The sequence below is a fragment of the Danio rerio genome, chromosome 19 (assembly GCF_052040795.2).
Source record: "Danio rerio strain M-AB ecotype USA chromosome 19, GRCz13ab, whole genome shotgun sequence".
In the NCBI taxonomy this organism is placed as follows: domain Eukaryota; kingdom Metazoa; phylum Chordata; class Actinopteri; order Cypriniformes; family Danionidae; genus Danio; species Danio rerio.
This window is the reverse complement of record NC_141039.2, coordinates 9,354,672-9,380,164: the sequence shown is the minus strand read 5'-3', so window position 1 is coordinate 9,380,164 and position 25,493 is coordinate 9,354,672. Positions and strand designations below refer to the sequence as shown.

The 25,493-nt window shown below is 35.5% G+C and overlaps 1 protein-coding gene and 1 long non-coding RNA gene across 7 annotated transcripts in view; one reads left to right on the top strand and one right to left on the bottom strand.

Moving 5' to 3' along the window:
- Nucleotides 1-25,493, bottom strand: part of efna3a (ephrin-A3a) — a 195,945-nt gene that overhangs the window by 49,509 nt on the left and 120,943 nt on the right. The gene's annotated exons all lie outside the window — the stretch shown is intronic.
- Nucleotides 896-24,708, top strand: LOC141379007 (uncharacterized). The gene is made up of 3 exons (XR_015516483.1): nucleotides 896-1,111; nucleotides 14,201-14,362; nucleotides 22,458-24,708. It is a non-coding gene; the product is annotated as an uncharacterized LOC141379007 (long non-coding RNA).

Here is a 25,493-nt window from a genome sequence, read left to right as displayed (position 1 = left end):
TGAAAAATATTTGGTAAAATATACTGTACTGTCTTCATGACAAAAAATAAAATAAATTAGTCATTAGAAATTAGTTATTAGAACTTTTATGTTTAGAAATGTGTTGAAAAAAATCCATTAAAGAGAAATTGACGAGAAAAAAATAAATAAAGGGGGGCTAATAATTTAGGAGGGCTAATAATTTGAGCTTCAACTGTATATGAACTCATTTGAATGATTTTTTTTTTTTTTTTTTGGACACTGAGCAAACTATTTGTCACTAGTTAAAGGGCTGACCCCCCTGCATCTTGTTTTGTGGTTAACCCCCTTGTAATTCACACCCTGACTGGCCATCAAATGGATGTTGGAATCTGACTCCATTCTCCTGGTTTCAGTCCATCTTTAACAGTCTGATAATTGGAAAATAGCCCAAAACCATCTTGAAAACTCAGCTTAGTCGTTCTGAAATTACACACTTGACCTTTAAGAGAGCGTTTTAAAAGTACAGATTAACACGATTTAAACTAATGCGCAGTAATTCAAACATATCAAATGCGCTTATCCTCTGTAAATGTCTTTGTTTGAGCGCCTCATCTCCACGAGTGGCTGCGTCATCGGAAGGCCTCTATCCGCCATGAATATTTGATTGTATCACGAAAATAACCAACCTTTTGAAATTACTGCACAAACACCCCTGAGCTAGGGCGCCCGACCAGAAAGCTTTGAGTAATTATTTACACTTTGTACACAATAACACAGACCCATGCGTACGGTTTGAGGCTGTCGTGGCTCAAGTTCAACAGGGACAGAGTGTGAGTGCATGAGGGCAGGACACAGAAGCTGCCGCTGCACCAAATAAATTAAAAATTTACAACCATCTAAGACTCTCTCTCTGTCTCTCGTCACCTCTCTCTCTGCTCTCGGCTCTTGAGAGAATGTACATCTAACTTATATAACTCCCATTACATCAAACTGTCTCCCAAAGGCATTCTGGGAATAGAGGTGGGATCTGTCTGCTGGAAAGATGGTGCTATCAGGTTCACATCAAATAAGGCCCCCATCAGAAGGTCAGTGTCCTTCATCAAGCCAGCGGAGAAGGCGAGAGGCTATTTGTCTTAATGGCTCTTCAGAGGTAAGAAATGTCAGAGGGAGCAACTGTTCCTCTTAGTGTCCGGCTAAACTGGTAATGGCGCCGTAAATTAGCCTGGGTTCGAAAGCTCGACAAGCACAGCGCCGAAATTACTGGGAGTGTTTGGATACCTTACAAATAGGATGGCTTCTGAAATGGAGTGTGAGGGTTGTGGTTTGATTGCGGGGTTGCAGATAAATGTGAATGCCTGCCCTATTATCGCAGATTTCTTTGGACGTATTGGGAAGCCGTCCAGGGATACTTTGTTTTACATATCCCTGAGGGTTCATTTGCTCTCTCTCTGCATGTTAACAAAGGCCTGGCATAACTAGGTTTCGTGCCAGAAGTTAAGTGTGTGTTAGGAAATACCACGGATAAAGAAAATGTGGTTAGTGTGTGTACTTTACATGGAGTTAAAATAGAACATGTAATACTGAAACCTTCAGTAAGTCTTTCTCTTTTATTTCCCAGGATTGAGACTGCTCTATTGTCCCAAATTAAGGGTGCTTTCACACCTGTAGTTCGCTTCATTTGGTCTGGACCAAGGGCAATAAATAATACATTGTTGGGTCGTTTTGGGTCGTTTACACACCACACTGCTGGCTTTGGTCGGAACCAGTGAAACGAACCAAAATGCAGTCATCTGACAAAATCCACATCTCTCATTGGCCAGATGTTGTTAAACATATTTCCTAAACTGCTTATCGATTGGTTAGAATTTACGTGCGGGAAAATGCCAATGAACTCCCACAAGTAAACAAAACCGGCCGACATAAAATGTCGTTAATTTAGCTAAAGTGCGACATGGTCATCTTACAGAAATATTACCAATGATCCATCAGGTAATGTTTTCCCCTCTCTCTGTTGGTAATGTGCTGTCAACAAATATTTTTCCTTCATATCCCATAATGCACAGCGCATCGGCCTACGGCAGCTGGATTAGTCCAAAAGGCGCACTTCTTTTTTCGATTGGACCTGTTTTAGTTCAGTTCATGTTCTCACCACAAATCGTTTGAAAGCGTACTGAGACCACCTCTTCAAGCAGGTCTCAGTACGCTTATGTGGTTCGCTTTTGGTGCGCACTCGAGTACGATTGCTGCATTCTCACCTGCCCAAACGAACCGCACCAAGAGGGAAAACGAACTCTAGTGCAATTCAATCGAACTAAATAAGGCAGGTGTGAAAGCACCCTAAGATCACAGACAACCACTGCAATTGTTACAAATGACTAGAGGTCATCAGGTAATACCAATGTGTGAATTTTCAAAGCATATAAAACCCCAAGTGATTGCCTAAATATGACTTACCATGAAAACTGCCCATGCATGAATCTGGTCTGTGCAGTCTTTTTATTTTGATGCTAAAAATTAACAAAATTGAGGAAGTATGTAATGAATTAAAGTCACGATTTGCTAAAAAATGTATTTGTTCACTCATTTTCTTAGTCTCTACATTAATCAGGGGTCGCCACTGCACATCAGAATGAACCGTGAACTTATCCAGCATATTTTACAGTGTGCATGCCCTTCCAGCTGTAACCCAACACTGGGAAACACCCATACACTCTCATTCACACACATACACTAAGGCCAATTTAGCTTATTCAGTTCACCAACACCGCATGTCTTTGGACTGTGGGGGAAACTGGAGCACCCGAAGGAAACTCACACAAACACAGGGAGAACATGCGAACTCCACACAAAAAGGCCAACTGACCCAGCCGGAACTTGAACCAGCAACCTTCTTGCTGTCAGGTAAAAAATAGAAAATGTATATCTGGGTTTTTTTTTTGTAAACTTTCTTTGGGCCCATTCCTCACAACTATCATTAGTCACCACAGTGAAATTAACCATCAATAAAAAAAAAAAAAAGATTTGTTCAAAATGACTCTAAAATTAATTCTACAGTGATGGGTCGTTCTTGAACGATTCATACATTTTGAACAAATCTTTTGTATGACTCATGGAGTGAATCATTCCTTTGTGCATGCGCACATTTGTGGGAGTGGAGCTCGCGTGCTACCTTGGAGTGCAACAAATACAACCTATATTAATATGAATGATATTGGATAATCCCGCATCGTGTTGGGGAATCATATCGATATATCCTCAGTACTAGATATATTGCCCAGCATTACTATATAGTACGCTAAAAACAGTATGCGAGCTGAGTGGCATGTCTGAATTCAGAGAATTCGAAAACAGCATGCGAGAGGCACCCAGATGACTAACTAATTCCGACGAGATTCTGAAGTGCGCATGCAATAAACGCTACACTATGCCATGTTGCACTGCAAGAAAATTCATGAATGGGAGTAAAGTGATGCAACTGATGCAGGTAGGAAACGTGATCACGACAAAGTGGCAAATATAGTACATCCGAGTTCCATTCATACTACTCACATTCATACTATATAGAATGTACTTTTCAGTAAATTCAATATAGTAGATATATATATATATATATATATATATATATATATATATATATATATATATATATATATATATATATATATATATATATATATTCAATATAGTAAATTCAAATTCAAATGCAGTACCTACCGAGTAGTACGCGATTACAGACGCAGCCATGATTACATTGTGCGTATTCAATTTGAGTTTTTTAAAGGTCAAACTCTACTAATACTGCTAAATATAAAGGGATTAACATGTTTTTTTTTTCTCTAAGGAAATTCCCTCTCTACAGTCAATAAAAAGTGGCAACACTTTGGAATAAAAGCCTGATGCAAGAATTTACATCTGACATGCAAGCCTCATTTCTGCCACAACAAAACACAAGAATCCAAACCAAATGCGAAGCAAGTGGCACCCCTTTGAATCCCATTTGCAATGATTAATGTAGGATACTGTTTCCCGTGTCAATGTGTGTGTGTGTGTGTGTGTGGGAGTCAACAGTGAATCCTCGTCTGGCTCTGTCATCCACCCACACCCTGAGGGGAACCTCAGAGGCCGGACTGTTACTTGCCAGGAGCATTAGCGCTAGGATTTCGCAATGAATCAAGCTACTAAACCATAAATGGACCATAAATTCAGGGACTACGGAAAGTGAACTGCAGCCGTTATATACGAGCAGCTGCTGCAATGCGCAATATGTTTGTTTGCTTGTGGCAAATGATTGCCGCCCCCCTCAGCGAATACATTCACATCAAACACCCGCCTTGCTCCATGCTGGGCGTTTGGGATATATTTTGATGACAATTACCGTTTGAAAAAGCATGCGCGCACCTGTGTGTATATAGTCATTTATATATACACACACCACATAAAAGCCAACAAATTGGTTATTAGTTCAGGAGCCAATAGAAGCCCCATAGCAATTCGTGTTCAGTTTCCTGCTCAAAGGCTAATCATAGAATAACTCCAGGGGCAAAAGTCACACCAGAGACCCTTGAGAAGAATGCGAGCGGTTCCTGCCTGATTGAGTGAAGAACCAGGGTTATAATCATATCCTTGAGCAAGTGACAGTCCGCACAGGTACACATGTAATCCATTTGCTTTGTGTTTGTGTGGCTGCTTTTGAAGCACTGTATCAGGCAGGGAGACATAAATCAAGGTGCTGGTGGGTTGTTCAGTTAGTGCTGTGCTGAGTTTGGTGCGTTTCTTAAAAAAAACATCATCCCTCTGCTCAGCTCTGCTGTCGGGGTGTTGCTGTGGGTGTAAATCTAACATTGAGAGTGTTTACATGTACATTGACCAGCCACTTTATTAGTTACACCTTACTAGTACTAGGTTGGACCCTCGTTTGCCTACAGAACTGCCTTAATCCTGCATGGCATAGATTCACTAAGGTACTGGAAACCTCAGAAATTTTGGTCCATATTGACTTTATAGCATCACGCAGTTGCTGCAGATTTGTCAGCTGCACATTCATGATGCGAATCTCCCGTTCCACCACATCCCAAAGGTGCTCTTTTGGATTGAGATCTGGCCATTCTCCCTGACCCCTGAAATCAACAAGGTATTTGCGCCCACAGAACTGCCACTTACTGTATATTTTCTCAATTTTCTGTTAACCCTAAAGATGGTTGTGCGTGAAAATCCCAGTAGATCAGCAGTTTCTGAAATACTACGACCAGCTCGTTTGGTATATGGGTCAGTGACAAAACAGGTTTGGCAAGATGGGAAATTTAAAAATCTTTTACAAAGTTGATTTAAAAGCATCCGTCAGATATTTTAAAATGTACAGATTGTATTCATGTTGATTTTATGTAATTAAAAATAACATTTACACCATTTTTTACAGACATTAAGACTGAATGCAACTGAAAATGTCAAATGGTGTAACTGCCAAAAATTGTGAAATATTAAATAATTTACTCCTCCTAGATGATATGCAAGTGTACACACTGAAATAAATACTTCATTTTAAAATACCACAATAACATTTATTGTATTCGCATTATCTCTAAATGTACATTTTAATGAGTTTTTGCAATATTCGGCCAGACACATGCTAAAAACACTTCTGGTTTCTAAATAATCTTTGACAAATTATGTAAAAAAATGTTAAAAACTATTTTATTACACAAAACTAAGTGTTTTAATTTTAATTTCACATTATTTCCATGTACATAATTATATTTTTATGTAAAATACTGGTTACACCAATTGACAAAAACCAGTTACACCACCTGACAGTGTTGCTTCTACAGCCAAAGATTTTGAAATAGACAATTAAAATCAATTCAAATTAAGAATGAAAGTCAACAATTTCAGTGGGATTGTCATTGACAAATGTGTTTAGAACAATGAAACCAGGTTGCTGAACTTTAATACACCAAGTAATAACATCCTTTACATTAAATGTGTGGCCCTCATCAATAGAATATTAACAAACTAAAGAAACATGTTTAACATTTAACACCTTTTCCATCACTGTTTCTTTTCAGTTGGCTTAATTAAAATAAAAATAAGTAGATGATATTAGAAAAAAATCCACTATTTTACTTTTAAGCTATTTAGAAACAATTTGCCAAACACTGTACGTAAATCACTAGTACGTAAGAACTGCTGCTTACTCGTTGTTGCCTTGGTGCTGGGATTAAAGGCCAATTTTTGTAAGCATACACGACTGACTGACAACAAATAATTTCATGAGTGTATCCACAACTTATCCACAAACTATTTATTTTATACAGTTAACTTCAGAATTATGCAGAATTATTATTAGTCCCCCTGAGCTATTAGCTCCCCTGTTATTTTTTCCCCAATTTCGGTTTAACAGAGAGAAGGTTTTTTCAACACATTTTCAACACATAATAGTTTTAATAACTCATCTCTAATAACTGATTTATTTTCTCTTTGCCATGATGACAGTAAATAATATTAGACTAGATATTCTTCAAGACACTTCTATACAGCTTAAAGTAGCATTTAAAGGCTTAATTAGGTTAACTAGGCAGGTTAGAGTAATTAGATAAGTTATTGTATATCCATGGTTTGTTCTGTAGACTATCGCGGGGAAAAAGCTTAAAAGGGCCAATAATTTTTACCTCAAAATGGCTTTTAAAAATTGCTTTTATTCTAGCCTAAATAAAACAAATAAGACTTTCTCCAGAAGAAAATTTTTTATCAGACATGCTGTAAAAAAACCCAAACAAAACTGATTTCAACTGCAATTCATTTGTTTAGCAACTTCTGACTTGTTCTTCACAACTTTTCATCATTAAAGTTCCTCCGAGTCACCTCCAGTTGTTAATAATAATAGTACAACAGCAAGCGCATCAAGTATGAAAACCTCCAAAACTTAAGGCTGTGTGCACTCAGTCTATAGAGGCTTGTCAACCTTGTTTCATTTCCCATGTTAATTTTTTCTTTTATTTAAAAAAGAAATTCCCAAGTTCTCTTTAACAGAGAGAATATTATTGTCAACACATTTCTAAACAAAATAGTTTAAATGACTAAATTCTGATAACTGATTTCTTCCGTAATCTTTGCCATGATGACAGCACATAATATTTGACTAGATAATTTGTAAGACATTAGTATTCAGCCTAAAGTGACATTTAAAAATATAATTAGGTTAATTAGGCAAGTAAGATCTATTGGCCAAGTCATTGGGTAACTGTGGTTTGTTCTGTATTTAAGAAGGCTAACAATATTGACCTTAAAAACTGCTTAAACATTTTAAAAACTGCTTTTATTCTATCCAAACTAAAAGAAATAAGACTTTCTCAAGAAGAAAAAAAATACTTACAACATTTCAAAGGAGGGTGATACAGTGGCTAATGGTTAGCACAGTTGTCTCACAGCAAGAAGGTTGCTGGTTTGAGTCCAAGATGGACCAGGATGGCTTACTGTGTGGAGTTGACATGGGTTTCCTCTGGGAGCTCCAGTTTCCCCCACAGTCCAAAGACTTGCGGTATAGGTGAATTAGAAAAACTAAATTGACTGTAGTGTATGAATGTGTGTGTGAATGAGAGAGTGTGTACATTATATTGTGTGAATATAAACATGGATTAACATAAACAAAAAAAAAACATTCATGTTGTGCAGTAAAATAATTTTATCCTATGTTTACAGAGCTTTAATAGTAAGGTTGTGGATTAAGCACCTATTTCTCAAACAAAAATAAATAAATAATCTACACTATGAACACAAATAGTAGTTTAATTTATGTCGCATTTTTGATCAGCATCATGAACTAATGATATTTGACTAAATTGACCCCTGACAGAAAGACTCCTGCTATACGAGTCAAATGGTGTAACCAGTTACACCCCTTGACATTTCAATTTAAAATGAAATTTGACAGGCATTATCAATAACATCTATGTAAGCACATGGGCTTGGTGGGAATATTTCAAATTTAACTTTTAAATATAATACTTATTTTTATAATTATGAACAATTATCAGTGCATTTCTGGGGTCTTACCATTTGACATGCATATCTAAGAATAGCTGACCATACCTTAAAAAGGTCAAAGTATCTCACATTTTAAAAAGAGTTACTAACCTTTGCATGCAGCAATTAGTCTTATCAAGAGTTCTTCTCTGTGATTCAATTTCCTGTCTAACTGTCTTGTGCACAATATTAACAAAATGGCTCAATAAATGGTGGTTACACCATCTTGACATTTCAGAAATTTGAGGTGACAGAAAAAATTCCCCAAATGAATTATAATATTTAAAACAATTGTGCTATATTTACCTTTATTTACTATTAAATATGTCTAATGTAAAATTATGCCAGACTAGCCGATACAATGTTTCATTGAGGCTTTCACTTTTTTTAAACAAGGTAAACTATTTGGTACCAATTTTTTTTGGTTACACCACATTGACATTCTTGCAATAATCCCCTAAAAATTTTCTTAAAATGGATTAAAACCAAAAAATTAAACTTGGTCCTCAAAATAGAGAATGTATGCAAGTAATTTGCTTATTTATTTTGAAACTGTAACCTACTTGAATTTATTTAAAAGACATGGACACAAAAAAATGAGCGTCACGTCATTGACCCATAAACAACCATGCCACGTTCAAAGTCACATAAATGACCTTTCTTCCACATTGTGATGCTCGGTTTGAAATGTAGCAGATCGTCTTGACCATGTCTACATGCCCAAATGCTAAAGATGCTGACATGTGATTGGCTGATTAGAAATGTGCATTAACAAACAGTTGGACAGATGTACCAAATAAAGTGGCCGGTGAGTGTATGTTTTACATACTAGAACGTATGTTCCCCCCCCCCCCCCCCCCCCCCAAAAAAATATAAATAATTAAAAAAAAAATCACTAAATATGTTCTTCTACAGCTGTTTCATTGTAAACAAACAGTTAAACGGTCAGTGATATGTTGTATTGTTTATAAAAGAAAAAAAATAGTTTACCTTAGCAGCAAATAAATTAGCAAACATTTCATCTTATTAAAATTAATAGCTATTATAAAGAAATAGAATCAAGCAATCAAATCTCTTTAATCTGTTCCTTACTGTACAACTTACACATTCTGATTAAAGAACAACGATTAAATCTCTCATTTATTTAGATTTTTCATTTGATTGAATTAAATAACAGGTGTCACTTTACAAATGCACACATCTAACAATACATCTAACGTTACTTAAGACAAAATTAGTTGTGTTTGAAAAACAAAAAAACACCAAGATCGACATCTATTTATCTATTGCGTCTATCACTATAGAGCACATCAGCTGACAGTCACGCACCGCTATATGACTGTTTTGAGGATTGCATAGAAGGGGCCACAGCACCTGTAATGAAAACGAAGAGAATCCCGACATTTTTATATACAGTATATATATATTTTAAAGTGTTTTTATGCCTAAATAAAGCAAAATCACAGAAAAGACTCACATTTAAAAGCGAGGGGCATCCCCTGGTTGTTCGGCGGTAAGTGTTGTGTATATTATTGCCACCCTTTTTAGAAAGATTACAAATACAGGACAAATACGGGAAAATACCTATACAGGATGGTAGCGGGATAGAACTGTAAAATACGGGAGAATCCCGGGAAAAACGGTAGGGTTGACAGGTATGATACAGGCATCTGTACACTGTATATAATCATGCTATTAACATTCTGTTCTAACTGCATGTGCTTGTGAGGGTGCACACTTTGTCTCCAGCGTGCCATCTGTGGAATGCGATTTGAATGAATATAAATGAATGTGGTTAAATATGCTATGAATATGTAAGTTGCGTGTAAATCAAAGAGGTTCAATCTTGACATGTAAACATGTCATAACAGGATTAAGTTCTTATTCTGATTATTGGACATAATCACATTATTTATGTGCATGTAAATGGAGTCATTGCCTTCTGTTTATATTCAATGGAAAACTTCATCATTTACTTTATAATACTATAAAACTAATCTATAAAACTTCTCATCATTTACTCTATAATAATATTAATATTAATAAAAGAGTTTGGACCAAAAAATTTTATTTACTCATCATTTACTCAACCTCAAGTGCTTCAAAACCTGTATGAATCTTGTTTTTTGTTGATCAGAAAAGAAAACATGTTGAAGTATGTTAGAAAAATCTAACCATTGACTTTCATAGTCAGTATTACAGGTTTCCAACGTCAGTCAAAATTCTGTATGTTCTATTGTGCTCTACAGAAGAAAGAACCTTAAACATTATTTAGGGCAAGTGAGTAGTGGGTAAATGATAACAGATATTTAATTTCTGAGCGAACTATCCCTTTAATGCTATAGTCTAAACTATAAACACAGAGAATTTTAGCAAATGCTGAAATGCACTTCCAGCGTGCTTCTTTGTCTTTCCCACCACAGCTGTTACTTTTCCACTTTTCACTTTCGCACGAAAGAACAAACAATAATACTCAATGCGCGCACACACACACACACATACACACACACACACACACACACACACACACACACACACACACACACACACACACACACACAGGCAATGTGTGAAAGCATCGTTAGCTCATCTAATCAGTGTTAATTACTCTACTTACCGACAGTCCCACCTGTCATACAATAGCCTTGTTCCAAAACCTAATGAGCTGTCTACCTAGACAACATCATAGTGCTCCCAACATAAATTCGTTCAAATGGCACCATCTAAGACCCTGTAACACCTGGTACCGTACTAGATCTGCACGGTATCAGAAAAATCGTACATTGCAATATTCTGTAAATAATAATAATAATTAACATATATTAATATATTTTGAAAAATGTTGGAAATCTGTAACCATTGACTATAAAAGTTAATGGTTAGATGTTTCTAAAATGTTTCAACATGCATCTTCTCTTGTGTTCAACAACAACAACAAAAGATTTATAAAGGTTTGGAACCACTTGGTTGAGTAAATGATGAGTAAATAAAAAATGTGGGGTGAACTCTTTTAGTAATTTACAGTCTCGATGTAACTGAATTTCTTTGAATCTGCTTCTCCAAGAATTAAATTTGTTTATCCAAGAGAATTTTCAGTAGCATTATTATTATTAATAGTAGTAGTAGTAGTAGTAGTTTTAGTAGTAGTAGTAGTAGTAGAAGTAGTAGTAGCAGTAGTAGTAGTAGTAGTTTTGCAATATGTATTGTGATATGAATACAATTGATGACTTGAATATCTGTGTTTGGAAAGAATTTATTATTTTACACTGCTTAAATTATAATAAACAACCTACAAGCATGGATAAACACAACAGATACAACTCAAATACACAATTTTTTATTGTTTTTTGAGGAGTTTAACAATATTCAAGTAAACAGGAATTAAATAATCAAATGCAAAATAGTACTAGCAAAATAGTGTAGTCTTCGTTATGGATAATTCAATAAAATTAATCGTTATTAAAGCTACAAACAGTACAATTTCAACATTGCATATGCTGCAATGTGTCTATTGCAAATGACTACATTGAGATATGCAGAAATAATATATTGTGCAGCACTACCTGATACCAAGGTGTGTTTTCTTGATCTGATTAAAATTATTTGTTTTTTCCCCCACAATTCCTGAATTAAAAGAATAATTCACCTAAATATTTAAATCCTGTCATCTTTAATTTTGAGTTTGATTTGAGTTTTCCAGATATCAGAGAAGAAACAAAATTAATTCAGGGGCTTTTTTCTGTATAGACAAGCACCACAAATAACTTTGTTAGCATGATAATATTCATTACAATCACCCAAGGGATGTGAAGGAAATTCACAAAATAATTTGTTTTTTCTAATATTTGCTGAATATGCATTTAAGTTATCATTCATTTTTTAAATAAAAACTCCTGACAATATTTTCAGAGAGCAATAAAAGTAAAACACTGGTTTGTGGTTAATGAGCTTAAATTTAGACAGAAATGTACAGTAGCCCACAGATTAAAGGGATAACTTAAAAAAAAAAAAAAAACGCTGTTGACTTTGCCTATTTTTTATAATCATCCATGTTTCATCTACATTGTAAATTTAATGCACCATATATACTTACTTTTTTTAAGTACAGTAAAGGCCACTAATCACGTCTACTGTGGATACATAAGTTGAAACTGTACAGTACAATTGCTGTATTAGGAACTCTTTATAAATGAATGAAGGGAGGAAGGAAGGAAGGAAGGAAGGAAGGCAAGAAGGAAGGAAGAAAGGAAGGAAGGAAGGAAGGAAGGAAGGAAGGAAAGAAGGCAAGAAGGAAGGAAGAAAGGAAGGAAGGAAGAAAGGAAGGAAGGAAGGAAGGAAGGAAAGAAGGCAAGAAGGAAGGAAGAAAGGAAGGAAGGAAGGAAGGAAGGAAAGAAGGCAAGAAGGAAGGAAGGAAGGAAGGAAGGAAGGAAGGAAGGAAGGAAGGAAGTGTCGGGGAAGCAACAGTTTTAACCCAAAAATGACCAGTCTGTCAGATGAAGAAGAGCCACAGATCTGAGTTGATTCAGAGATTCAATTAAAAAGAAAGTTACTCAAAAGCGGTCATCCATCAGAAAACCAGAAAACCAAGGGAAATCAAAAATATATATTTGCTTAAATTACTCAATTTGTTTATAATATTTGAGAGTGGACAAAAGACATGGACCTAAGATATCAAGTTCTGACCAAAACAGAGCACCAAAATTCTCATCATATAAAGCCATTGAATCAACTGGAAAAAGTTACCTTATTCTCATCTGAGCTCAACATCAGCCCAGTCTCTCTGAACCCTAGAAATGGCTTTGCATTAAAATTCCAAACACTAATGACCAGCCTGTTCGGTAACAACAAGTATGTGCAACACAAATACTCACGCTCTGATTATTAGGCTCCAATCGAAAAAATCCAATGCAAAAATCGTTTTATTTTTGCATGCTATGTTACTGCTAATGTATTCGATTAGTCACATTGAAATATAAGAAACAGCTCATTTCATATTATTTCAGAACTTTTTTTCTCATAATACTGTCTATATAAAAGATTATTCAGTCAAATATACTGTACAATTCATTTAAAACTACCATCAAACAATTGGAATGCACAGTAAGTTGAATATCCATTGTGCTTCATGTTTCAGTGCTATTTGCGTTGTGTGCTGCTGACTTGCTGCCTATGTCGAGCGTTCCAATTCAGTCACTTATGAACAGGCCCTTATGGAATCTAAGCACACAAAAGAAATGGAACAGTCATCATTTACAGAATGGAATATTTCATATAATTATGTTTAACGCTCATCTACCGATAACAGTGAAGTACGATTAGCTCAATTAAACACAGTTTACAGCATTAATGTAAATTTTTTCCTGAAGAAAACAAAACTGCATAAAAAGAGGGACCTTTGAGAAGCTGCATGTTTTATAGGATGCTTTTATGGAAGTTTGTTGCTTATATATTATAGGTATTAGACTATTAGATTTAGCAATAGAGCTAATTAAACGCTCAAACTCTTTATAGTCAGGGGAATTCAGTGTTTTGGAAAATATTTGTTTCAGAAGAAGTTCCTCTGTGATGTTGCGGTTACAGTGGTTGTGGTCTTATGGTCTGACTTTGCTTAGACAAAAGTCTTGTCACTTAACAGAAATAATGTACAGTATAGAATATGAAGTCATGGTGCAGTGGAAAAAGCGTTAATAGTGTCTATGACTCCCATGAGCTTAGAGGACTGCATCCATACATCTCTACAATGACTCAAATGACTTATTAATAGTCATCTGAACTCTCAGGTGTCTACAAGTCAACCCAGTTAAACATCAATGTGTAAGTCAAATGTACATATGTATAAAAAGTTTTTTATGTATATTTCTTATTTTCATTGTATATATATATATATATATATATATATATATATATATATATTTGGAATAACTTTCAGAAAGACATCAGCAGTGGCTTATATCAAAGGCAAAAGCCTTTAGATTTATGTTTACTCTTATTTTACCAAATATAAAAGATGATTATATTTACAATTTTAGTTATTTAGTTAAGACAGTAAGGTCTGGAATGGCAAAGAAAGTGTTCTTGCAGGACTCCAGAGTTAATCAAGACTCATTGGATTTATCTTCAATGCCTCCTCCTTCATCTTACCCCAGACATTCTTAATAATGTTCATATCTGGTGGCTTGGCTGGCCAATCCTAGAGCTTGCTTTCCTTCTTTGCTTTCAGGGACTTTAATGTGGAGGCTGAAATATGAGGAGCGCTATCCTGCTGAAGAATTTGCCCTCTCCTATAGTTTGTAATGTAATGGGCAGCACACATGTCTTGATTCCTCAGGCTGTTGATGTTACCATCCACTCTGCAGATCTCTTGCATGCCCTCATACTAAAGGTAACCCCAAACCATGATTTTTCCTTCACCAAACTTGACTGATTTCTATGAGAATCTTGGGTCTTCTGCAGTATTTATGATGATTGCTATGCAGTTCAACAGATCAGAAAAATCTACCTTCTGCCTCTTTTCCAAATGATCAATTAGAAGTCAAGCTATTATTTGTTGCTCTTACAACTGGGATCGACAACAAGACTTTTGTCAGGTAGTGTATTATAGGTTACTCATTTTAGGCACTTTACTTCTAGATTACTTTTTCATCTAACTTTTTTTGTCTAACTTGGAATATACAGGTTAAGTCAAAATGATCCGCCCTCCTGTGATTGTTTTCCTTTTCAAATGTTTCACAAATAATATTTAACAGAGCAAAGAATTTTTCACGTTATTTCTTTTAATATTTTTTTTATTTTGAAGAAAGCCTTTTTTGTTTTATTTCAGCTAGAATAAAAACCGTTTTTAATTAAAAACATTAAAAAAAACATTTTAAAGTCAATAATATTTAGCAATATAAAACCAATAAAAACCAAAATCTTATTACAAGTAAATTAAATGACGAGTACTTAATCTATGAGCAAAAATCTGATTACGCAATCCAAGTTACATGTTATCAGTTCCTATCTAGCAGTGGATGTCTGGCTTATTAAATGTTTTTCTCATTTAAGGCATACTGAACATAAAAGAAATATTAATATACTCAAATTCTTATGTGCAATAAGAAAAACATCTTCTAAGAGGGATGTTATGTCTGCCTCTGAATACACCGATAGACCACAGTATGCTGCATTTCTTTTCTTCTTGACTGTTTGTATATTTCCGTGGGTTGGCATGCAGGTTAACCTTTCCGCCCGTTCTCTCACTTTATGTGTTGTGTGTGTGCGTGTGTGTGTGTGTGTGTGTGTGTGTGTGTGTGGTTGACGCTTAATCTGTGGGACCTGCGGAATGCGAAACAGTCATCTAAAAATACCCAGACTGCCCAGTGTGCATTGAGGCTACGATGGTTTGATGTGTCTAATCTCCCTTTCCTAACTCCGCTATACTGTTTCTCAAAGAGAGAGAGAGAGAGAGATAGAGAGAAAGGCAGTGACCCGGCCCAACACAGCCATCTCATTACACTGGGGAATATAAGAGAGAGAGAGAGAGAGACCAACAGAGGACGAGAGAGATACAGGAACACTGGGAAAACACAGACGGGGGAACATGAAGGGATTCAGGGATAAGGCCAGGGATGGATGGAAATGAGGAAGTCAGAGGTAAAAAAGAGCAGTGTGTGTCCAGATATGGAAAAAGTGAAGGACAGGTGAAGAAAACTGGATAAGAAGGAAACGGATGATGGAAGATAACAGCAGTTTTGAGACTTGAACACTGTTTAGATAGAACAAAGGTGAGGTGAAGAAAAAGGGAATTTCGGATAAGGTTGACCAGTCTTTATACAGGACATGCCGAAAAGTAACAATAAAACATTAAAAACCTAAAACTGATTTGATATTAAGAAATTATTAATGAAAACAGACAAATAAATAAATAAATGACAACACAGTAATAATGTATATTTAAAAAATAAACAAAAAAGAGCAATAACTAATGCGTGGAAATATACACTCACTGGTCACTTTATTAGGTACACCTGTCTAACTGCTCGTTAACGCAAATTTCTAGTCAGCCAATGACATGGCAGCAACTCAATGCATTTATTCATGTAGACATGAGCTGCGTCCCAAATCGCATACTTATGCACTATTCTACGCCATTTTGTAGTATAAATAGTGCAAGTAGTGTGTCCACACTGAAAACTCAAAAAATAATAAGTGCACTTTAATTACCCGGATGATGCACTCATTCAGCCGCTAAAATGAAGTGTGTATCAATGGAAACTTCACGCACTCAACGACCGCAGGTTTGCTTACGTAGCGAAAAGGGGCGGAGCTATCGGACGCACATGTTGATTTACTTTATTTATTTTGGATGGTGAAAGCAAAATTTTCCTACAAGAGTGATTATAGCGCCTCCCGATGGTGAATGCGGTTATACTCACGGCAGGTAACATTTGATAAATCGGTCGTTTATTTCACTGATTAGGCAACCGGCAAACGTCATCAGGGAAACGGTTTGAATTTCTGCTTAGTAAAAAAAACATTAGTGTGCCATTTGGGACGCCACTACATACATATACTATCCTGTTGAGTGTGTAAGTGCATAAGTACATAGTGCATGAGCGTATAGTGTGCCATTTGGAACGCAGCTATGGTCAAGACCAGGGGTGGCCAATCCTGTTCCTGGAGATCTACCTTCCTGCAGATTTCAGTTGCAACCCTTATCAAACACACCTGTCTGTAATTATCAAGTGGATTTCAGGTTTTATTTAATTTGTTCAGGTGACTTTGATCAGGGTTGGAGCTAAACTGTACAGGAAGGTAGATCTCCAGGAACAGGATTGAGCACCCCTGGTCAAGACGATCTGCTGCAGTTCAAACCAAGCATCAGAATGAGGAAGAAAGGTGATTTAAGTGACTTCGGACGTAACATGGTTGTTGTTGCTAGACGGGTTGGTCGGAGTATTTTAGAAACAGCTGACCTACTGGGATTTTCACGCACAACCATCTCTAGGGTTTATAGAAATTGGTCTGAAAAAGAGCAAACTTCCAGTAAGCGGCAGGTCTGTTAATTAAGTTAATTTATTTCTTAGAACTTAAAACTATTCTTAAAACTTTTTCAGGTTATGCAAGCAGTTTTAATTCAGTTTAATGTAATATTAAGTATCTAATATTATTGTAATATTTAATGCATGTAATGTAATATTTAATGTAATACACGGAATATTTAGGGTGAAAGATATTTTAAAGGAATAGTTCATCCAAAAATGAAAATACACTCACTATGTACTCAATTCATCAAGTGGTTATAAGCCGTTGGAAGTTTCTTTCTTTTGTTAAACACTACAGAAGATATTTTAAATATGTATCTCTTTAAGCTCACCAAGGCTTCAGTAGTTCTGATAAAAAATAAAGAATGTGAAACATGGCGTTAATTATATTTCAGCATCATTACTTCAGCCTTCAACGCAAATGATCCGTCAGGACATATTGCAATGTTTTGATTTGGTTCTGAAGAAACATTTCTTATAATTATAAATGTTTAAAATATTTGAGCTGCTTTTCTTTTTTATCTAACTTGGTATATACAGCAGGGAAAATAAGTATTAAACACGTCACCATTTTTCTCAGAAAACATATTTCTGAAGGTGCTGTTGACTTGAAATTTTCACCGGATGTTGATAACAACCAAAGAAATTCATATTCAGTATGCAAAGAAAACAAATCTAATTAGTTTACAAATGAAGTTATGTGTAATAAAAGGAAACGACACAGGCAACAAGTATTGAACACATGAAGAAAGGGAGGTATAGAAAGGCAGTGAAGCCCAGACTGTCACGTCTGCTGTAGTGCCATCTTGTGCTTTTCTGGACACTAGTTATGTTTTGGTTTGTTCCTGTTTTGTAGTTCACGTGATCACTAACTGTTTCAAGCTGTCTGTCATTGTCTAATTATTGCTGTCTTTATAAGCTTTGTTACATTGTGTTTAGTTTGCCTTTAGATTTTTGCTGTTTGCTCACGCACTCTGTTTACATGATTCTGTTTTGTTTTGTCCGGCTCTTATCTGGTCCTAGTCTGCTCACTGCCACTTCACTTTGTTTCATGTTATGATTATATTTTTGAATACCTGTTCAAACTTTGTTTGATTCACTTTTGTTTATTGTGTTGTACTTTTTGTCTCTGTTCGATTTTTGTACCTGGCCTGGCCCCGTATTTTTTATTAAAACCTCAATTGCTGCACTTGGATATATCTTGTATTTTTGCAAGCCCATCGTGAAACAGACAGCAGCTGAAATCTCTCACTAGTTCTTCCGCAACCCTCTGCCCTTCGTCATTGTAAATGAATATCAGCTGCTTCAGTCCAACATCTACATTAGAGCAGGATGATGAAGATGAAATCAGGGTGGACATTTCAGCAAAACGATGATGCAAAACACAGCCAAGTGAAACTCTTCAATGCTTTCAGAGAAAGCCAAACAAGCTGTAGAATGGCCCAGCCAATCACCTGACTTGAATCCAATGTAAAATACAAATTAAAGCTCAGATTTGATAGGCGAGACCCACAGAACCATCAAAATTTAACACTCTGTTGAAATCTGTGAAAAAAACTCACATCTAACTAATGCATGCGACTTCATTCTCCATATGAGAGGTCTTCAGTAGTTCAGTACTTCCTCTTTGTGTCATTCCATTGTTATTACATGTAACTCATTACAAATTTTTCAGATTTCTTTGTTTTGTTTTCATTGTTATGTTAGTATTGTTTGTTTGTTTTTTAACCAAAATATGGTTTAACATCCAAAATATGGTTTAACAAAGTTTCATGTCAACAGCTCCTTTAGAAATATTATTCCCAGGAAAAAAAAAACATGAAGTGTTCCATACTTTTTTTCCCTGCTGTAAAATAAACTAAACAAAGAGAAAACATTGAAAATTAATTAAACATTACATTACAAGTATGAACCGCAGTGGGTTTGTGAATTAATAAAATATTAATAATAAATTAAATCCTGATAAAAAATGTTAAATAAATAATTTAAACACTTGAAACGCAGATATTTTCATTTTTAGCAACTTACACGATCATTTGCTTTATGCATAGTCAAATTTCTTGGGAGGTGTTTTTATTTTCTCCCTACAAACTCAGAAACATGGATCACATTTGATGACATTTACATGGCTGATCATCAATGTTGAAAACATTTGTGCTGCTTTTTTTTCTTGTTGTGAAAACCCAGCTTGATCTCACGAGGAAACTTAAGTATTTTACGTTTTGACAGTTTAGTGGCTAATTCGTACGAATTTGTGCGAGTTCGGTCGTATGAAAATGTACGATTTTAAAAAGTAGGCGTGACACCTAACCACACCCCTAAACCCAACCACCATTGGGGGATAAGCAAATCGTACTAAATTGTACGAATTAGATCATACAAATTTATACAAATTAGCCACTAAATTAAAAAGTAATGAATTTCCGTTAGATTGTGTTGGAAAACCACAACGCATATCTCTTCAGAATTCTTTTAAAAACACACACACACACACACACAAGAAGGCAATGCTGCAATCCAAGAGCCAATTCCCTGTGAAGCTTCTGAAAGCAGTTTGATCACGCGAGTGGACTCAGTCAAACCAAACATTTAAGAGAACACCTTCATTCTTTCAGACATCACAGCCTTTTGCCCGCGAGTCAATATAAAGCAACAGCCTGTCAGGGAGCCTGTTTTAAGGGTGAACACACTTCTTGTAAACAAAAGCTGCATCTCTGCTGTTTTACGGCGGCCACTTTGCTCAGATAAAAGCTTCTTCGGCACGTTCACAGCCTGGTACACACGAAGCCAAGCTAGCAGGGCTAACAAAAGAAACAAAGACTGTAGAAGAGTGAGACAGGGAAAAAAAAAAGAAACACACAGCAGACCAAAAAGAAGAAGTCAGGGAGACTGAGAGTGAGAAGGAGAATGTTAATAGAGAACGTAATGGCCATGACCTTCACCAAGATGAAAGTCTGAGAGATCCTACCAGCATGGCGAGATCTTCAGCGCTGGTGGATGAAGTGATTAGCATTGCAGTAAGGAGAAAGAGGGCGAAGAAAGCAGATCTGCTCCCGTATGCAGGAGGGTGTGTATGAAGTCTAAAGGAGACTGTCTGGGCACTGATGCGTGCAGAGTCACCCCCTGTTTGAGGTTACGCGTCTAACGTTAGATAACAGCCATCCATTTTAATGCATGTATGTGAGGGAGGGAGAACTCCGAGTCTGGAAATTGAACCGTTAAAGCTGAAATGCGGTGAAATGTAACCACACTAAATGCCTCTTGCTGGACAGCGTGTCATTTCTCCCCGGCGGCACGTCGATTTACTGCTTACAAACTTAATTGGTCAAGATCAGCATTATGACAGTTCATGTTTCAAACTGTTTATGCTCCACAAGTCACACTCGATGAGCTACAAACACGGATAAATAAAGCAACTTAGAATATATCCAGCTGGAATAAGTAAACGATAGAAGTTTAACACTTATATGTTTTGCTATTTTAACCATCTTCAGTTTAAAAATGTACATTGATTCCTAAATTCTGACAACTTTTAGTCTGCTCGTTTAGTTGATGGGACAATACAATTTACTAGACACTGTTTAGCACAACTCCCATTTAAAATGTTTTGTTACTTTCCATAAGCATTCATTTTCTGTCTATTTTACTGTGGTTTTGACTTTATTTGTGTTGGCAGTGGAGAACAAGTAAAAGCATAAAATTATTAGAAACAAATATAAAAAAAAAAAAAAAAACGTGCAATTAAAAATATAATGTTTGCATACAAAATTTAAAATAATTTGGTGACTAAATGTAATAAATGTAATGAGTTGTTTTGTTATTTTATCCAAAATAAATAGAAAATCCAGAAATTATATTACATACATACAGGATGTAACGATAAATTGATTAAAAATGTATTAAAATATGTGACGATTTAAATCGGTTGCGATGTTAAACAAATCACGATACAGTTGGAGTAGAAGCTATGCCTCATTCACAGTAGCAGCGACTTTGTAGCTGCCTGTCACTCAGGTGTGCGTTTCCGAAAACAATGGTTGATCTACTAAGGTTGCAAGTTCCTTGTTACAAACATAGTTTGCTGATTTGGCGTTTTCCAAATTCATCGTTCCAACAAACATTTGCAAACTATGTGGCAAACTTAGTCCATTTACATTTGTTCTATTCCCAGTTATACCCCTATGCCCTATTAATTTATAATGTTCCAACATGTAAACTTGGAATTATTAAAAAATAAAAAGCATTATTTCATCTCTCTTAGGAGTAATTTGCTTTTAAAGTAGTTTTTACAGTTCAGTTTTAGTAATCTTTATATTGACAATTGCGTTGCCTTTGTAGTGCACTTTTAAAACATATTTGCCATTTTGAACGCAGCCATGGCTCATGACGAAAGCTATTGGTGATCTATTATTTAAAAGCGGAATTTACAATACATTTCCAAAGCTTGAGAAAACAAAAAATATATAGCTTATGTTAATGCTTTTACTTTATACTCGGTTATTTATTAAGAAATGTATCTGTACTGTATGGGCCTGTTGGTTAGAACATTTCTGCAGTGGCTGAGTGTGTAATTGTAAAAGTTTTAAAACTATGAGTAGATTTAAAGTAGTGTAAAAGTATAACAAATAAATAAATAAACAATGTCCTACTTAATAATAATAATAACAACAATGATACATTAATAATTAAATAATAATAATAATAATAATAATAATAATAATAATATATTATTATTAAGTAGGATTTTTTTCCTATTCTTAATAAATAGCCTACTGTAAATCACAACCATTAAACTAATGATTTATATGATTTATATATGAGATTATAACACATTAGTTAAGTAGTTTTATGTTTTAGAATATGGAATATTCTCAATAATATTTATTAAGCAAACTTTGGCCCTATATGTGCCGTTTAAATATATTTAAATTAATATGAAAAACAAGTGCATGGTTTTTACTAAAACAAATAGCCTAATGGATTTTAAAAAAAATGCCTGTAAAACAATATAATTGCCACAAAAAAACATACAATGTTTTATTTCTCTAAAGAACTTGTTACTCCACTCCGTTTAGAGCGTCATGATGGGCGTTTTACATTCTAACTAACGTGGTTCAAACGATGGAACTGCGACACAGCACTACATCGTTCCTTTCCCAAACCGTGCATCGTACTGTGATAGTTCAGCCACGAGTTATGTAGTTGCAGGAGCCTCTGCAGGTGCAGAGAAAGGATCACATGAGATCTACTGGATTGGCTGTCGCTCAAGAATGTTGCCCACTTGGTTGCCAATGGTTGATATGGCTTGCATAGACTGAGGAAGTCGCTTGTCGCTTTGCCGCTGCAAGTCGCTCATAGTGTGAATGAGGCTTTAGTATGGATGAATCTATAAGTGGATGAGTTTCTTTAGAAAAGTTTACATCATATTTTTTGTTTTGAATCTCATTCCTACAGCTTCTCCACGATGGACGTCCAGCATTCTCCGGTAGCTTCTCCACGATGGACGTCCAGTGCTCTCTAGCCTCCGGTGCCTAGATTGCCTAGATTTGGGACATGGCAACCATGGATTTGCACTTCAGTGTTTGGACTTTCAGCAGTGAAAATTAAAACACACTGAATTGAACTTGAAGACTACTGACACAGTTTTAATTACTAGAACTTCTATGTTAAGCAACTTTTACACAATAAAAGCGCTATAAAAAGAAAAAAAAAATGGTGGCAGCAGTGAAAATCTTGGGCTGTGGACAACTTGAAACTTGTTTTGTTCTCTGATGCGTCCACCTTCACTGTCTTTCTCACATCCAGGAGAGTTACAGTGTGGAGAAGCCCCAAAGAAGCGTACCACTCAGACTGTTGAATGCCCAGAATGAAGCATGGTGGTGGATCAGTGATAATATGGTCTGCAATATCATGGCAAATCCCTCTGGCCTCTGTGCAGTACTTGTATTTCTCATTCCCAAGATGAATTGATGCTGTATTGGTTGCTGAGAAAAAGCCCTACAGCATACTAATGAATTATTGTGGTCTAAATCCAGGCTTTTTAGTTTCATTGTCCAACCCCTGTATTTTTTACATCCATTTATGCTATGTAACATACATTTATTGCTCTATTACGCGTGCATATTTTGCTAATAAAATAAGACTAATTCTCTGTGATAAAAAGTGTGATAACATGCCCAAGTCTCACATTAATAAAGGACGATTTGAGGTTAAAGGATTCAGAAATCAGAAAAGGCGTGATTTGGATGGAAATGTTGGCGTTCTGGAGCCATGCTGAACTGCGCTGAGTCTTGGCCGACCTTCTCACTTCCAAGACAGTCAGTGGATTTTTTTTTTTAAATCACCAAAATCATAAAAGGAGGTGATAATAATTTGCATATTCCAGGTGTGCAGAGATGATTAAAAATGATTGTTTGCTAATTTAGATGAGAAAAGCAATGGTTTGACGTCTGGGGTGTTTGTGATGAGCTGAGCGAATGGGAGCAGCTGCCCTGGTAAGAGGCTGGCACCTGTGCCAGAGGACGTGCAAACGCCAGGCTTTCACAGAGCTTTACCACCATATGATTGTGAGGACACTGACTGAAAGCTGACCCAAGTGCTTAAACAGTAAAGTCAAAATTATTAGCACTTTTTTTCTTTTTCAAATATTTCTCAAATTATGTTAAAGAGAGTAAGACATTTTTTACAGTATTTCCTATTGGTTTCTTCGGGAAAGTCTTATTTGTTTTATTTCAGCTAGAATAAAAACATTTTCTTTTTTTTACTATTTTAAGGTCGATATTATTCACCCCATTAAGCAATACAAATATATTTTTTATTGTCTACAGAACAAACAACTGTATGCAATGATTTGCCTGATTACCCTATTTTGAAAACTAACCTACACTTTTAGCCCTTGCCTTATTAAAATAGCCAGTGTTTTGCTGTAATAAAAGGAAACAATTTTTTACTGTAAAACGAGCAGGATTTGCATGAGATTGTGTAGTGCAAAGAATAAATTTCAGTAATTACCTTTGTGTAGCCATTACAGGTAGTAACTGTGATAATAAATGGTAAATTACTGTTCAACCATTGAACAGTCATGCTTTTATTGTGTTATATATAGAATAGTGCGTTTATCTTAATGCAGAAAACAGTGATTTAGACATTGACACACATACACAGGATGTCTGTCTTATTCAAAACACAAAATTGTGAAAAAAGTTTTTTCAGAATATGTTGGCCCTTTAAGAGAGCCAGGTGTTTGACTTGTTTACTACTGAGTGCTCTATACTGTCTATCACTTCAGATGCAGAGTTTGATGTTTTAAGCCTTGAAAAAGAATTTACAACGAGTAAGTAAAATGTGTTCGAATGGATTTTAGGATTTGTAAGTCTTTGTATTAAGTTATATTGTTGTTGTCATGAACTGTGTACTTGAAGGCTACGTTGTTAGCTAGTTAGCCTCTCCTCATATAACTTCTTACGTTACTTTCATTTAAGTATATTTATTCATTGGATATTGCCTATTTCCATAATGTACATATGCTAATAGTGTAATGTTTTTGACAAATAACCAAATATTATACACATAAAGACCATTAAATTCTAATCTCCTCAGTTAGGTCGCTAAGATGCACAGCAAACCTTCGCACCTTTTTTTGTTGTACATTTTCTGTTGTATATTTGTTTGCTGCCAAAACAATAAAATACATTTGTCTAAAGAAATGATATGCTGTCTAATTTAATAACACTTAAAAATACTGATTAAATTTAGTAACACCATTATGCAGTATAATACTGTGAGTTGGAACACTACAGTACAGTAATTACCTGTAAGCAGTTTCCAGTTACTGCTACCGCTCTATACAGTAATTTTCTGACAACACTGTTGCCAGCTACTCACTGTAACCAAACCATTACAGTGGTTACAGCTACTCACTGTAAAAAGCCTGGTAAAGTCTAATAGTGTAGTTAAGCCTTTAAATGTCACTTTAAGATGTGTCTTGAAAAATATCTAGTCAAATAGATATAAAAGAAATCATGATAAAAGAAATCTGATATTAGAAATTAGTTATTTAAACAATTATGTTTAAAATTTTGTTGAAAAAAATCTTTTTCAACTGTATATGTCGCGTATGTAATGTCCTAAACTGGCAATGTAGACATTAGCAGAGCCCAGGCTTATTGGAGACATGTGCCTTGATCTGCATTTTTGCGAAGCATTAAATATATTGCTATGGGTTAGTTTCATTGCACATTTCAGATGACAAATCCACTAGAGGGCGCTGTCTACATGTTTGTGAATCAGAAATATGCTACTTAAGGTATTTTGTTGTACGTTTCAGATACACATCTTTATTATAAACATCCAAAAGTAGCTGGGGTTTATGGTACAGATCCCTTAGTGTACACTTGCAAACCTAAAACTTTCTCTAAATCCAACCAATAGTGTTTTCAAAAGAGACCTTGATTTGACATTGCTTCCATCTCTTTTGCAGAGCCATGCTTT